The 17,904-nt window shown below is 37.2% G+C and overlaps 1 protein-coding gene across 1 annotated transcript in view; it reads right to left on the reverse strand.

Annotated features, from left to right (window-relative positions):
- The window catches only part of FOXP2 (forkhead box P2), a 691,137-nt gene that overhangs the window by 414,975 nt on the left and 258,258 nt on the right, over nucleotides 1-17,904 (reverse strand). The window lies entirely within an intron of this gene.

The raw sequence follows: 17,904 nt of genomic DNA on the forward strand, positions 1-17,904 counted from the left end.
TGCCTATGTTTTCTTCTAGGATTTTTATGGTTTCACATCTTACATTTAAGTCTTTTATACATTTTGAGTTTATTCTTGTGTATGATTGGTGGTCTGGTTTCTTTTCTTTCTCTCTTCCTTCCTTCCTCCCTCCCTCCCTCCCTCCCTCCCTCCCTCCCTCCCTCCCTCCCTCCTTCCCTCCCTTCCTTCCTTCCTTCCTTCCTTCCTTCCTTCCTTCCTTCCTTCCTTCCTTCCTTCCTTTCTTCTTTTTTTACATGTATCTGTCCTTTTTCCCAACACTTTTTGTTGAGCATAATTTATCGAACGTAATTGCTTGTATTGATTTCTGCACTCTCTGTTCTGTTCCATTGATGTATATGCCTGTTCTTGTGCCAGTATCAGGTTGTTTTGATTACAGTGGCTTTGTAGTATAATTTGATATCTGATATTGTGATCCCTCCAAACTTTGTTCTTCTTTCTCAAGATTACTGCAGCTATCTGGGATCTTTTTTGGATCCATATAAATTTTGTAGTGTTTGTTCTAGGTCTGTGAAATATGCCATTGGTAATTTAATAGGGACTACACTGAGTCTATAGATTGCTTTTGGTAGTATGGACATTTTAATGATGTTGATCCTACCAATCCATGAACAGGGTGTATTCTTCCACTTGTTTATATTTTCCTATATCTCTTTTGTCAGTGTCCTGTACTTTTCCCAGTACAAGTCTTTTACCTTCTGGGTTAAGTTTATTCTTAGGTATATTAATTTTTTTTGCTGCTGGGGTAAATAAGATTGTTTGTTTAGTTTCTCTTTTGGAGAATTAATTATTGGTATACAAAATTGCCATCGGTTTCTGGGTGTTAATTATGTATCCGGTTACCTTGACGAATTCCTTTATTTAATGTAGTAGTTTTTGGGTTTTCTATGTACAATATCATGTCACCTACAAATAATGACAGTTTTACTTCCTCCTTTCCAATGTGGATGCCTTTTTTCTCTTCTTATTGTCTGACTGCTATAACCAGGACTTCTAGTCCTGTGTTCAATAAGAATGGTGAAAGTGTATACCTCTGCCTTGTTCCTGCTCTTAGGGGAAACAGTTTTAGTTTTAGCCCATTTAGTTTTTGCTTGGCTGTATTATATATGGCTTTTATTATATTGAGGTCTGACCCCTTCATTCCCACTTTGCTGAGTATTTTTATCAAAAATCGGTGTTGGATTTTGTCAAATGCTCTTTCTGCATCAATTGATATGATCATGCGATTTTTGTAGTCTTATTGTATTCAGTTTTAATTAGCCTTAGGCTATTGACCACTGGGTGGGATAAGAGGTTTTCCAACAGGGTGGGGCAATTGCTTCTGCCTACAAGCTGATTGTTAGTCTCTCTCTCTTAATGGGACTCAGAAACTCCAAGATGTTTTCTAGTACTGTGGGGTAACTGCCTTCCCCTTGGCAAAAAAACAACCAGAGAATGATGTCCTCCACAGTGTGAGAGAATGACTCAGCACTGAAACCATGGTGGCTCCTCTTTGAGGTCCACCATCAGATCCCTCAAACCTGGCTTCTGCTCACACAGCTCCAGTCCACTCTGCCCTCCCTCTGCTGGAGTCCAAGGTGAGTGGCTGCACATGAAATTTTGTGCGTTATCCGTATAAGTGGGTGCCTGCATTTCCAGCCATCCCTCCCAGGCAGACCTGCTGGTTTTCTCAGCCTGATGTTATGTCGGTACCTTTCTCAGTTCTAGTGCTCTGTGCTGGGGAGCCCATCTTGGAGTTTAGGCCCCAGAGTTCTTATTGGGAGCCCCCCACAGCTGAGATAACCCTCCAGACCTTCAGCTGCTGTCTGTGAGAGCCTAGCCAACCCTTTTGTGCCTTAGCACTTCCTCACAGTCTCTACATAGTCCCACTTGCTGTCTTTGGTTATCAGGGTTCTCTCCAGCTAGTTTTCAGTTGATTATTCAGGATGCTTTTCTGTATTTTAGTTTAATTCCAGTTTGGTACTGGGAGCATGTCAGTGTAGCCCAGTGATGGCAAACCTTTTGAGCTCTGCATGTCAGCATTTTGAAAAACCCTAACTTAACTCTGGTGCTGTGTCACATATAGAAATTTTTTGATATTTGCAACCATAGTAAAACAAAAACTTATATTTTTGATATTTATTTTATATATTTAAATGCCATTTAACAAAGAAAAATCAACCAAAAAAATGAGTTCGCGGGTCACCTCTGACATGCGTGTCATAGGTTCGTCATCACTAGTGTAGCATCTACTTATTCCCCCACCATTTTGGAATCTCTCCCATTTTAGTTTTATTTATTTCCTCCATATATTTCTGTTCATTTGATCATATTAATGTTTATTATCATGGTTTTCAATTTATGAAAATCTTTGATATGATAGAATAAACAAAAATGTTATACCTCTTTAAATGGAGTTTATTTTTAAATTTATGTTTATTATTATTTTTAATTTATAATTTAATGTTGAAAATATTACAGATACCACCCTCCCTCCACTTGACTCCCTGCCCTCAGGCCTTCACTGCACTATTGCTTATGTCCATGAGCTTTGCATTTATGCATATAAGCATATAAGTATTTGGTTAAATTCATCCCTGATCCCACTTCCTTCTGAGTTTAAATTAAGTTCAACTTAACTTTAAGATTAATGGAAATATAATGTTTATATATATGTATTTTGAGAAAATTTCTTTTAAAAAAACTGGAAGTTTTTTTTTATTACAGATCTTGATTATTGATTTTTAATTCTATATTGCCTACTATTATTTGAAATTTGCTGTGTGATGAAGGTCAAAAATGTCATTTTGCATACATTTTTTACTTTCTTGAAAGCAAAATATTAAATCTAATTTGAAATAAAAGATTCCAGAGTCTACAATGAGATAAAAATTGGAGCATCTATGAAATTTTATATACTAATCATCTTATAAACTTAAATTCTGAAGAGTTTAGGTAAATGGTACCAAAAGCAAGGGCATTCAGAGATATCTAACTTCTTTCTTCCCAATGTTCTGATACTTAAATATGAGTAACAACCTTACACTGAGAACCATTATGGGTTATGTTTAAAAGCATCTATATTAAATTTTTGAAGTATTAATTTATAAATTTATCTGTACATAATGTTGAATACCTAGAGGTTTAATGTAAAAATGTAATTCCCTTGTTGCCATGAATTATATAACCTATGATAAAATAACTAAATGCAAAGATAACTAGCAAAAACAGATATTTAAAAATATTTAAAGCCTATAAAAATTCTCCTAAACAAATATGTTGATATAATATAAGGGTAAAATGAATAGAATATAAAATAACTTCTTTAATGTGATATACTTACTAAACCTCATTCATAAACAGTGGTGGCCAAGAAGAATTGTTTCCTGTGTTCCAATTATAGGGACTAGGTTCTTATATTGAATACAGACAGATCTCATATGCAACTAGAAACAAATGAAGGAATGGAAAACTGCATTGAAAGATAAGGGGTAAAAGAATCATCAATATCAGCATGGAGCAGTCTAGTAAAACGTTTGAAAGAGGAAGGCCTGATGAAATACAAATACAAATGTCCCTGAAAAATTAAAAGTAAGAAGGCTTGAAATGTTCAGAGAACGAATGTAAACAAACTATGATCATAGGGTATTTCAAAGAGAACTGAGCATGGTATCTGAATATAAAGAAAGACTGGGAGCTGAATGGGCTGGTCTGACACTCATATGCGCCATTTTATTATTAGGGAGGAAGATTGCCTCTGCAAAGGCAACCTGTGAGGAGTAAGAGTTCCTAGCCCCACACCAGATCCCTAACCCAGGGTGCCAGAGCTGGGAAGAGAAGTTCCCCAAAGTACAGGTTATAAAAACAAGCAGGGATTGTGGCTTAGTGACACAGAGGCTGCTGAAGACTCAGGTGTTCCATTTAAAGGTTGGCACATGAACCTACTCAGACTCACAGAACCTGGCAGCTTTAGGGGACCCAGACACATACAAGGAGGAACTTAATTGTCTGGCATCAGGGCAGAGACTCAGGGGCAGATTTCTCCAAGACAGGGGTGCTTGCAGGAATCATTGTTCCTGTGCTGGGACCTCCCTTGTTCCAGGGCTGCCTGGCAGCCATATCTGAGTCTCTATCAGCCTGGAGCACAAAGTATATTCCCTCCTGGGGTTTCCCTGAGACCCCACCCCATCAAATTTGCAGCCCCACCCAAGCTGTTTGCAGTAGCTTTTCCATATGAATGGCCTGTCCAAGATCAGGTTTCAAACTTCGCTAAAATCTCTCAAATAAGCTTCAGCTGGTGAAAGTGTGCCCTAAACCTATCAAGACCCAGCACTAGCACCAGCCTGCTTGGCTTTACAGCTGGGCCTCACCTAGACACCTCCAAGCCCAATACAAATAGCAAGTAGCAGCCATCCCCAGATTCTGCTGTAGTTCCTGCTGGGTGGCCCCAGGCAGTGGCTGGCTTCGCACCTCACAAGAGGCCCTAGAGCCAGTGCACCTAGTGGACAATTTCAGACCATAGGACATTACAACTCTACACAACCATAAGTGACACAGTCAAGAACACCAAAACCCCACTGAAGCAAGTCCTGCTCCATGGGGGTGGCTCCTGAACAGCAGTTCTCCAACTATAGTTGCAGCTGGTCCTTACAGCCAATTGGCCTAGAGGTCAACTCCTCCCAGTAATTCCAATAGCAACCAAGGCTTAACTACAAGTCTGCGCTTGCAGCCCACCCAGGGGCACACCTAGAGTTCCCAGCTCAGGTGACTAGGGAGTCTGAGCTACTGTAGGAGACCTACTACACTCTACCAATTCCATGAGACGTAACAGTTCTACCTAATACATAGAAACAAGAAGCAACAAAATGTGGAGACAAAGAAACATGTCACAAATGAAAGAAATGGAAGCAAGAAAACTACTGGACACAGAATTCAAAACCATGGTTATAAGGTTACTCAAGGATCTTCATGAGACTTCAAGGATATTAGAGAGAATGTCAAAAACATGAAAAAGGACCATTCAGAAATTAAGCATACACTAACTGAAATAAAAAATAATTTACAGGGATTCAACAATAGAATAGAGGATTCTGAGAATCAAATCAATAATACGAAATATGAGAAAGCAAAATCACCCAATCTGAAGAGCAAAATGAAAAAAGAATCCAAAAATATGAAGAGAGTGTAAGGAGCCTCTGTGACAACTTGAAGAGTACCAACATTCACATTATGGGGGTGCCAGAAGGAGAGGGGAAAGAGAAAATATTGAAAACCTATTTGAATAAATAATGACAGAAAACTTCCCCTACTTGGTGAAAGAAATACTTATTAAGTCCAGGAAGCACAGGGAGTCCCAAACAAAAGGAACTCAAAGAGGCCCACCAAGACATGGTATAATTAACATGTTAAAGACAGAGAGAAGGTTAAAAGCATCAAGAGAAAAGCATTTAGTTACCTACACTGCAAGCAAAAGTGAAAGTAAAGAGTTGTAATGGAAGAATTAGAAAGATTAATGATGCTGAATTTTAAAAAGAGAAGGTTCTAGCTATAAGAAATTTCAACAACATATTCCACGTGAAAAGATTGTAATGAGGCCAAAATCACAATCTCTTGCTTTGAAAATCAAACATATGTTGATACAAAAAAAAAAAACAACACACACAACTCTTTGCTCCAAAATATTGATAGGCATAAGGATTGACAGGATTTTTAAAATAAAAATGTACAGTTCTGCACCTTGAAGAAGTTCTCCAGAACTAACATAATCACTTCTAGTTTGACTTGAGAAAAGTGACAGAACTCTTAGACTGTTTTCTAGTTGTAATAACTGCAGAATCACTTGACTAAAATCCTAAAAAAAAGATAAATTCTAAAAAGAATAACAGTATCAGTTTTTTTTACATTGCACTTATTCCTTGGAGAAAAATTATTAGTTATTTGATGGTATTTCATACCGTTAAATACAATGGACTTGAGATTACTGACAGTCAATTATTTCTGAATGGTCAACTGATAGAAAAATAATTATTTCTTCTAAAAATGAGTAACTGAATAAATTGGGTAATTGGAAGGGGTTTCCTTTTTCAATGTTGCATCTTCAGTGGGGGACAAATCATTGTAGCTCTTGCTTAGAATGTAGAATGATCACATTTTCTTAGTTGGGAGAAGAGCTTTTGGCAACCCATCTTTTCACTGAATACATGTGTCATATATAAGTCTATTATGCTTCCTCCCTCTTTTATACTTAAATAAGAGATATGAAATTCATTTCTTCTGTACTTGTAAAATGAATAAATTTCTCTGTACAAAACCAAAGGAAAAGAAGATCTCACAGTGTTTAATAGTATCACAAGGACAATGTACTGCTGTAATACTTTTAGTCTGAAGTAGATAAACTCAAATTATAGTTTAACCTCCCATAATAAGAACCATTCCACTTTGAAAACATTTGTTGCAAAATTAAAAGAGATAGTGGGTTTTAAGGGCATTAAAAGAGGCTCTGCTGTGTTTCCACTCATTGGTGGTGAAAAAATGCCCAAAATCGCATACATGGACAGGGGTTGATATACAGAATAAATACTCAGTGAGAACTAATATATGCAGAAGTTAATGTTAATTAACATAAAATATGTGACAAACTAAACAAAAGATATTAATGAGTTAGATACAAATCTGCAAAGGAACTCATCCCTTTAATCTATACAAGTCCACTAAGATATTTATGCCAATAAAAGTTAATTTTGCTTAAATAAGAAATCAAATATGAGGAGATACCACACATGACCTAAATCATCCTCACACACAAACACTCATGTATGTCATATAACAAAATAATTTTGTCTGAGCACATAATCAAATCAGTACATGAAACATAACACAACAAATATCTAACTTACAATAAACCCTACATTTAACCATCTGACAATGACAAATGTGAATGCTAGGTTTATAAAAGACAAAGTAACCACATTCTGTAGAAAATGGACTGTAGTCTTAGAAAGATCTGCTTTCAAATATAGAGTCCACTATTTAAAATCCGTAGATTTTTTATATTTAACTTAACCCCTCTTTGTCTCAGATTTCTTGTCTGTACATCTCTACATCTAATAGGATTATTATTAAGGTTTAATGAGACCCTATATGCTTTAATGTGTGTCCATAAAAATCTTGTGTATGAACTTTGGCAACAGAAAAGTTTATAGACTAAGCCTGGCTTTCTCTCTTTACTGTGGTCAAAGTACCTAACCTATTTGAGTCTTAGTTTTCTCATATGCAATTTGTGGATAAAATATTTTAAAAGTTCTTGATAAATTTCAAATGAAATAATATAAACAAAAAAGTACCTGGAATGAATACTCAATAAATTTTAATTTGTTTTATTTATGTCATCCCAAATCTGCAGCTTAAAAAAAATTGTGAGTCAAATTTATCTTTTGTACATTTCTCAGTTATTCATTCATTGTCCCTGTACTTACATGTTTGCTGAAAAAGGAAGTGGAGAATAAAGCCCAGAAATTATGAGATACTGCGCCAAGGATTGGTTTGTTGCAGAAATACTGGTAAAGTAGGATGCAAATTATTTCTAAAGAGAAAATTTCATTTACAGGATACTAGATATTCATGGTTACACCAATAAAAAGGCTCCTTGACAACTATATATATATATATGTATTTTGTCAGAGCAGGGAGGCCATCAGCATACCCTTTTTGTCACACACACTTGTAGAACAAATAATCTTTCCTTCTCTGGAGAAGTTCAAACAGTGGTGAAATAATTAAAAGCAAATTGTTCACCTTAGAATTTTAAATCTTACATTTCATTAAAAAAATATGGCGCCCTAACAGCACAGTGACCTCTAGGAGTAAAAAGCTTTAGATCACTGGTGAAGGTTGGGCTGGCCTTCCCCAGGCTGCCTGGTTCTCCTAGGCCCAGTTTGCCAAGAGCCAGAAAGGTTTCTTTTCTCAGAATGGGACTGGAAAGGCCGTGACCCCTGTGCAGAGAGGCACCCTGTATTGTGTGTGAGTCGTACAAGAGCCTAAGGTAATCTGAGAGCAGGGGCTGGAAGGTGCTATAAGCAGCTACCAAGACAGATCTGTGCAACAGCCGAGTTGAGTACTCATGACAGAAGCTCAGATTACTCCTCAAATATTAGGAGCATATATAAGTTCTTCCTGCTGCTCAGCATGGTGTGATTGAATAACTAGAACATTTTAGACCCTAAGTCCTTTAGGCCCCTGTGATTCCGTATTGAATGTGGTCTCAGAGATATAAAAATAAACAAAGAAGTCACGATATGGTCAAATTAGAGCAGGAAAGAGAGAAAGAGGGGGAAAAAAAAAGACAGATTGAAATGACTTAGGTAATGACCAGTTCCACAGTCGTGGCAACATATACAAAATGCCAGAAGAGCAGAGGGAAGATGTCAAAGTGGTGATTTTTGAACAGTGTTTTGGAAGTTGAAGTGACAAAGAAAATGTTGAAAAAAGGCACATGCCCTTCTGGGCCAGTTTGGCTCAGTGGATAGAACATTAGCCACGGACTGAAGGGTCCCGGGTTCAATTCTGGTCAAGGACATGTCCCTCGGCTGCAGGCTCGATCACTGGGCCTGGTCAGGGAGTTTGCAGGAGGCAACCAATCAATGGGTCTCTCTCACATCAGTGTTCCTCTCTCTCTGTGTCTCTCCCCCTTCCCTTGTACTCTCTCTAAAAATCAATGGGAAAATATTCTCAGGTGAAGATTAACAATAAAAAATAAGTAAGTAAATAAATAAATAAATAAATGTGAATTTAGGGAATGGCATGATGTACTCAGGAAATAATGAGTACACCAGTGCAAGCAGTATACAATCAACAAATCAAAGGCGACATAACTTAAAGGATAAAAGTGCTAAAAAATAGTAATTCAAGGAAGTAAGTATTATGAGACCAAGAGTTCATGATAAAATGTAAGTCTTGGATTCAAACAGCCTAAGATATTTAACAATATTCTGGAGACCCCAACTTACTCTTCTATTAAACAGGAAAAAATAAGATGCTTTTATCTAGAATTTCTATGTGACTCCAAATTTGAAATCAACAGTGACTGGTAGATTTTTCAGGGACATCTACCTGAGTGTTAAAGATTACAGTTTTAGCCTGGCTGCTGTGGCTCAGTGATTGAGCATCCACCCAGGAACCAAGGGGTCACGTCAGGGCACATGCCAGGATTGGGGCTCTATCCCAAGTAGGGGGCATGCAGGAGGCAGCCAATCCATGTTTCTCTCTCATCGATGTTTCTATTCAAATGTACAAATTAGAGTCATCTATATGAGAATGCAAAATTAATTCAGTATAAATGTAAATAAACTAGCTGCCAGGAGCGAAAGTAATGAATGCCCAGATTTTCCTGTATTGATTTCCCACTACAATAAGCATATGTTTTGGTAGTAAACAAGCAGTCATTGTGCTATGTAGAAGATATGTTGTGGGGAAGAAATGCCATTGATTTAGAAATTGAATTATGGATAGGATTCAAATGTGTCTACACTCCGAAGCATTTCAAGGGGGGGGCGGGGGAGGAGTAAAGCCTCCTCACCACGCTTCAAACAGCTTACATTCCGGTGGATAAAGAGAAATCATTAAAAGTAAAAAATAGTAAATTTTACAGTATGGTAAAAGGTAATGAATGCTATGGTAAGAAATTACAGAAGGATGAGGATGATGAATCAATGTGCCTGTAGAATTGCAATTTAAATAAGATAGTCAGGGCAGATTTCACTGAGAAAGTGACATCTTAGCAGACATGAAAGAGGTGATGAAGTTAGCCATGCAGATATCTGGAGGAAAAGCAACCTAGGCAAAGGGAACAGCCATTGCAAAGGCCCCGAGGAGGGAGCATGCCTATTTGGTTGAAAAACAGCAAGAAGGCTAATGTGGCACGGACAGAGTAAAGAAAAGGGCGGGTATAAGATATGATATCAGATTGTACATGGTTTTGTAGACCATTTTAAGGGTTTTAAATTTTTTAAAAAATATATTTTTATTGATTTTTTTACACAGAGGAAGGGAGAGAGATAGAGAGTTAGAAACATCGATGAGAGAGAAACATCGATTAGCTGCCTCCTGCACATCTCCCACTGGGGATGTGCCTGCAACCCAGGTACATGCCCTTGACCGGAATTGAACCTGGGACCCCTCAGTCCGCAGGCCGACGCTCTATCCACTGAGCCAAACCGGTTTCGGCAAGGGTTTTAAATTTTAACGTGCTGCAGGTAGAGAGTTTTGAATGGTGAGGTGAGATGATCTGATTTAGGTTTTAAAAGTACCTATCTAACCACTGTGCTGAAAACAGACAGTAAGGGATCAAGTATTAAGTTAGGCAAACTAAGGAGAAGGCAAGGGTTAAAAAATAAAGGCAAGAGATGATGGTGGCTTGGAACAGGATGACAGATGAGATATTGAGAAGTGATTGAAATTTATGTTTTAGTGGAGCCCACATAGAGCCAAATCTACCTTTATTGTTTATTTTTAAAATTCATCCATTTCTTCCACTTATTTAATTGATTATCAAGCATTTACTAAGCATTTATTGTAAGCAAAGTACTGTATACATTAAATATTATTCTACAATTTTAGATTGTCATTGTGTTATTTGCCATCTCTACTTTCTCACCACTCATTACAATAAAGTATCCCTAAGCCCTTGGTTTCAATCTATTGCTTACAATGAAAAACATCTATGAATAAACCAGGATAAGATAAGCTATAACTCTGATAACTGATACTTAACAGACAATACATTGGGACAACTGCAAGGATTAGGAAAGAAGAGGAGAAAGCTCATTAGGCACCCAGAATGCAGGCCTCTCTAGTCAAGTGGAAATGGAACATTCAGGAGCCAGCTGGCCTGGTCCTAGCAGGATTCTCAGTTTTACATGAACAAGGGGCAGCTATCCCTGTGGGGAAAACTTCCTCTCCAGCTCCACCATCCTAAAGCTGCTAAGTGCATCCCTCAATTCCCTTAAATGCCTCTACCTGCTTCATGATACTTTGGTTAAGTAGAAACATGATGATGTTCCTTAGGCTACTGCAGCTCCGTGGGCACAACTCAAGGCGATCCTTGGAGCTGCAACCAAAACTCCCCTTGAGAACCAGGCTACATTTTTACTAAACCTTGGACAGTTGCCAATGGCTCAGCTGTATGGTCTACCACCTGGGAGACAACAGGTTGGCGTACTAAAGACAACTACCTAGGACTGCAAACTACGGAGTGGAATTGTGGCTGGTCATCAGGTAGTCTGAGTCACTCCTGTAGAACCTGTTCTCTGACGAGATCAGCTGGAATCAAGATGCTGATCAAGCCTGCACCAGCCAAATCATCACTACTGACTGCTACCTGAATTCATCATCATAGCAAGCATGGCAGCGCATCCACCATCATAAACTGGACACACCGTAAACAACTCCATGTTCCTGATGCAGAAGCTGCTGCTGTATGCCAGACTTTCAACATTAGTGATAAATTGGTGTATTGGCACAGGGTACAAGAAGCTGTACTTTACATATTGCTTCTCAAAAACTGTGAAGGGTCTATCATGAAAACTAACAAGCTAGCAGGTTTCCTGAACTATAATGTCCATAGAGTAATGCAAAGAGGGCTAGTGACAACTGTATACACATTGGTTATGTTACAGGAAAACATTCGTAAGCTTAGGCAACCTGGATATTATCTGTTTGTTTGTTTTTATTAATCCTCACCAGAGGATATTCTGCCATTGATTTTTAGAGAGAGTGGAAGGAAGGGAGAAAGAGAGAGAGAGGAAAACATCGATGTGAGATACTTTGACCGGCTGCCTCCAACACACGCCCTGACCTGGAGCTGGGTATTAAGCCTACAACCAAAGTACATGCCCTTGATCGGGATCAAACCTTCGATCCGAGGGCCGATGCTCTATCCACTGAGCCAAACCGGCTAGGGCAGAACTTGGATATTTCATAATGGGAAATGTTTGTCCCATCTTTATTGCAGAGGCATACATTGTCTATATCATAATGTACAGTGAACAAACCTGCTCTCCGTGCCAGAAAAAGGCTATATCCCTATCTTCCAAGACTATTCACTATACAAACACTCTTGAAGAGGTATTCTGAAATGAAAGAGCAGATAATTCCTCTGCTCACAAAAATGCATAGAAACCTGAGAGAGCCATGGAAAACTGTCTCCCAACAGCATTGACTACACTTGCTCTGGGAAAATTGACTATATTGGACCTTTTTCCCCCTCCCAGGGCTACTGTTGCTACTTCACTGCTGTTAACACATTTTCAGATTACACTGGCACTGTTAGTAGTTTAATCGGCCAACTCTGGCCACATCATTTTGGCCCTTGAAACATAACTGTGTCATATATCAGCTTCTGGACTATCTACAGTCTGACAATAGTGCACCTTTTATCACAAAGGTCACCCAGAATAGACTGAAACCAAGTTATTTGACAAACAGTTGATGTTCCCTGCTGTCCACAGGCATCTCCATTGTCAGGGACTGGAAGAGCCACCTCAAAAAGCAATTCAGAAAGATTTCTGATCTTATTTCCTTCATCTCCTCTTGGCCCCCACATCTAAAGAGGGTGGTTTTGTCATCGAATGCATCTGTCCACAGAAATGGTTTATCCCTTTTGACCATCTCCTGGATAATAATCAGAATGAAAGAGGTGAGAGTTATATAGGCCTATTTTGAACACTTGGAATTCTATTCTGACCATTCCTGAATATGATACACTATTCTTTACCCTAACAACAAGCCCCAGTCAGTCTGGTAGTATATTATACCTTCTAGGTGCAACCCAATTATGAAGGGCCCTAGGCCCTAGGGAATTCAAACTTAATTGTAGTTCAGTTTCCTTTACACTATAGTTGGATTAACATAATCCTAAGTCATAAGTATAATGAACACTGAGTTGACTATTCATCCATCTCCCTTCAGTGACCCATGAGGACACTGTGGAAGGAAAACCTTAGACCCTGGAGGTGGGAGAGAGGAGGAACAAGGAATGCTCCTTTACCATTACCAACTCTACAGCTACATGATATATTAAACAAACATATCTCATTTAAGTCTTCTTGATATGAATTCTTATGTGTCTCCTGGATCCCACCAACCTTGGGTTATAGGGTGTACAGCAATCAAAGTTGCAGCAATTCAGTGACATTTCCCCATGTTACTTAATCAAACTAATGGAAAATGGTGATAGGAATAAAGCTTAGCAACAAATTTCAAAGAGGAGAAATGGGTGCCTTCAGTTACATGTTTTTATGTGAGGAATAATGGGCCATACACTATCTTCTCATTGGAGGGTTGCCCATCTATTTCCTCTGTAATTATTGGCAATGACACCAAAGATTAGCATGTCAGTCTAAACTCCCTTGTGTGGGTCATAATGGATAATTGACTGGTCTTACACTTATCCTAGCTTACTAAAATAAGAACTACTAGTATTTATTCAAAATTGGCTGAGTCTAGGACTCTGGGGGCATAACTGAGATCAATAGTGCAGTTGTTCTTATCTGGCTGTTTAAATCCTATTAATAGTTGCCTTAATTAAATACTTTATGAGACAAATTGAATGGTTTGACCTCAACCTCTATCAGTCAGATTAATCAGAATGGCCAACAAGGTAGCCAACTCATGAAAATTCACCAAAAGCCAAGACAATGTATGTGGTAAGCAAAATAATGGCCTCCCAAAGATGTCCACATTTTAAATCCTGGAACCTATGAAATTGCTACATTATATTACTGAGGGGAATTAAGGTTACAAATGAAATTAAGGTTACTAATCAACTGACCTTACAATATGGGGGTTATCCAGGATTATCTGGTGGTTCCACTTTAATCAGAGGGATCTTAAACATGGAAAAGGGAGGCGGATGAGGCCACTTCACAATAATGTGGTGTGAGAAACACTTAACTGTCCATTGCTGGCTTTGGACATTGAAGAGGCCCAAGAGTGAAGGCATGGGATGGCCTTGAGGAGCTGGAAAAGACTAGAAAACAGATTCTTCCCTGGAGACCTTGAAAAGATACACACCCTGTTGACACCTTGATTTTAGCCTGGTGAGATCCATTTTGTACGTCTGACCCCCAGAAGTGTAATATAATAAAAATGTGTTGTCTTGAGGCACAAAGTTTGTGGCAACCTGTTAGACCATCAATAAGAAACAAACACAGTGTAGAGTTCAAGGGTGGAAAAGACACTCTCCATTCACCATCTGGCCCTCCTACAGCTTTTACAAATGCACCAAAAATGCAAGACCCTATTCTATCTTTTCCTGGCCCATTGCTCAAGACTGTTTTTGCAGCAATGAACCTTGAGGGATGAGATTTTATATCTTTTTGGAACAACAAGCAGGCAGATTTCCATAGCTAAGTGTTCCTCAGCTGTAACATATACTCCCTGTGCATATAGCACCTCTGTGGCCCACAGCACTTGGGAGCAAGGGACCTGATGCAAACATGCTTATTGATGCTCCATGCTGCTTGCTGTGCTGTAACTAACACATGCCTCTGATCTAAGGGTTTCATATGTTTTGCCAGGATCCCTGAAGCAATAATTGGCTGAGGTGTTAGATTGTAAGTGGGATAAAATCAAATACCAGACCTGACACTCTCTGGGTAATAGAAAAGAGCACCCCATACTTCAATACGTAAATTTCATTCTCCACGTAACACAGGTTAGGGATATAGAAAAAAGTCATATAGCATTTTAAAATTCCAATAGTTTTCTTACTGCTCTCCTGTATGCCCAAGGGATAATATGCATAAGTGGTGTAGAGCCACTTACAAGTTCCTGAGTCTGGTTCTTCTATTTATTTGTTGTGTGACCTTGAGCAAGTTATGTAACTCATCTGTCAAATGGGAATAACAATAGCTACCTCACAAAAGTTGTTGAGATGTTAAATGAGTTAATACATGTAACGTGATTAGAAAAGCTGACACAGAGTAGCACTCAATGAATTTTAAATATTTTTGTTACTAATTGCATTTCAATGACATTTGGTCAGGAATGATGAGCATCCAAGGGATGGGAAAGAAGAAACAATTGTTCTTCTAATTCCAAACCACCCAGTATGACAATTTATTTATAACAAATAAGAGATGGATATAATTTAAAATTATGTTTTATAATAATATTTAAGGAGGGTATCAAATATTGAGTCATATTTTAAATGAAGTCACTCAAGATGGGTCTCAAAAACAGTATTTATTCAAGAAATCTGCTTCTGTATTTGTGCTATATAGTATTCAATGTATTTGAGTAAAATATCTGATTAACACTATAATTTAATTTATTTAAAGAAGCTATAATACTCTAAAACTATTGATATAAAGAGATTTATTCACAGGAGTAAATAAAATAATTGTGAAGTTGATGAAATGACTACCTAAGCCATTTTAAAAGAGAAATATATTTTTTCTTCTTTTCCTTGAATGTTTAAAACTCTCCTTCAAGCCCTTGATAAATCTATTGATCTGTGAAACACAGTGTACTACAGGGAAAGAATTCAGTTTACATTATATATCAAATGATGAGATGAAAAATGATTATAGCATTTGGTAATTAAACATCTTATAAACCTTTAAATGATTGACAAATTAAGGTCAAACATATTATTTGTCATTCTCATATTAATGATATAAACAATAATGTTAAAAATATAGAAAATAATGTGGCATAAGAAACATGAAATATTTAAAGATAAAATATATGAAATATCTAGCTCATTACTCACTGTATAGGTAACATGTCTTCTTTTTAAAGTGCAGATTTGTTTTCTATTCTTAAATGTTTTGCTTTTAAAGTTGTTACAGAACATTTCAAATCACTTATTTGGATGTATAGAGGAGAAAATGTGGGAAATATTAACTATAATCAGTAAAGATTAAGTACTGATTATAGAGAAAGAAATCACCTGCATCTCAATTTACAGTATTTTCACAAATTATATTTTAATAACATAACAATGAAACCCTATGCAGAAATGAAAGCAAGGATATATTAAATCTTTATTACTGAGGATGCTTGACCAATGGGGCACCAGATTAATTGTATGTAGCAGTAAATTGCATATTAATTAGAGAATTGCATCTGGTTAAGAATTTAATATTTTTTTTCATTTTAATTTTTTCTTATTTCATGAAAAATACATATTCATTGAACAAAGTTTAAATCATACAGAAAATTTATATAAGAAAATTAAAATATTATAACTTTGTCCTAGAAATAAATACTGGTAATAGTTTGGTGTGTATATAAAATTTTTCTAGTAATTTTCTTATAAGTAATTTAACAATTTAAGCATATATATATATATATATATATATATGTCATTGAAACAGTGTTTTGTAACCTGCATTACTGACTTAACTAGCATTGCCTAGATAAGCTATAATTTAACCAGTTTCTCTTCCCATGGTTATTTAGGCTGATTCTTCCTGTGATATGAGGAAAAAAGAAACCATATATCTAATTGCCTGATATAGGACTACAAAAAGTTGAACCAGATGTTTTAAATCTATTTTTCCATTCCCTGCAAAATCCCACCACAAGTGGGTTTTATCTGTGTGGGTAAATTGTGAGTGTACATGCGTGTGTGTGTGTGTGTGTGTGTGTGTGTGTGTAGGGATAGGTGCTGAAAAGAGTGGAGGAACACTTTCCGTAAGGAAACTTCTCAGAAACACAGGAATCTTTCTGTCATAACATAAGCATGTAACCAGCTACTATGTAATTCTTTAATTTTTGTAAATTATTTTCAGAAGACAAAGGACCCAGAAACCATTTTTCAATTCTTTTAATAACCTTTCTGAACTCTTGAAAGATACACTCCCATCCCTGTCTTCCCCTTCAAGCTCCTCGGTCCTCTCCCCTAAGTGGATCCTGCATTATGCAAATAGAGATCACTGTAAAGTGAAAGTCTGGTTAGGGTCCAAATCCTCAAATAATGATTAAAATGAGTATATTAGCATATTTATAGCCCGAAGTAACAAAATAATTTAAATAAAAAAGGATTAAGTAGAAAAAAAGTTACTATCTCACTTGCTCAAGTGGTAAGAAGGGCTCCAGGTATTATAAATAATTAATCAAATACCAAATTTATTTATATGTTTAATGAATTTATTTAACATTATTTAATATTTATTAATTTAATAGAATATAAATAAACAAGTTCTGGCAAGGGAATGGAATTATCATAATTGGCCTAAACTAGTCAGTATCCACCAGTGGGAGCTAAGGATAGGGTCAGTTTCCCATGAAGCATATGTTATGTGGAGTAATAAGTTATCTCTGAACAACATCAGTGTTCTGTTAGCGGAGAGGACATGTTGGAATAACAACCAGTAGTGTCTCCTTCAAGTACAGTGACAGGCTGAGACTGGCACAATGTACACCTGTTTTCTATGGTAAATGATGATAGAATCCTTTTTTATCATGAAGTTCCCTGGATGATGTATATAATGTGGTCTAGGTATAAGGTGCATATTTTTAAGATTTCAGAATTGAGTTATAATGCATCTTTTTTATAATTACATAAGAAAATTGCTCAACCTGTAGTGGAAATAAAAAAGTTTCTGAATGCATGGTCAGCTTATAAATTTTTAAGTAATTATGAAACGATTCTTTTCAATTGACTGAGAAACTAATTACACATCATTCTTACCAATTCTTCCCCCTTTGCCTCCCCCCAACCCCGCCCCCGCCAGCCAAGCAGCAGCTTTATTAGTGATACCGGAGTCTTTAGATATCATACAGTGTATGTGGAATATTCCCCAGGGCTCCAGGGAATGCCTCCAGGTGTCCAGGACAACACTGTGTGGAATGACATAAATAAAGCTTTGGTGAACAGGTTTTCAGGAGAGTGCATGTTAACAG

Source organism: Myotis myotis, unplaced genomic scaffold (genome assembly GCF_014108235.1).
Source record: "Myotis myotis isolate mMyoMyo1 unplaced genomic scaffold, mMyoMyo1.p scaffold_m19_p_11, whole genome shotgun sequence".
Taxonomy (NCBI): Eukaryota; Metazoa; Chordata; class Mammalia; order Chiroptera; family Vespertilionidae; genus Myotis; species Myotis myotis.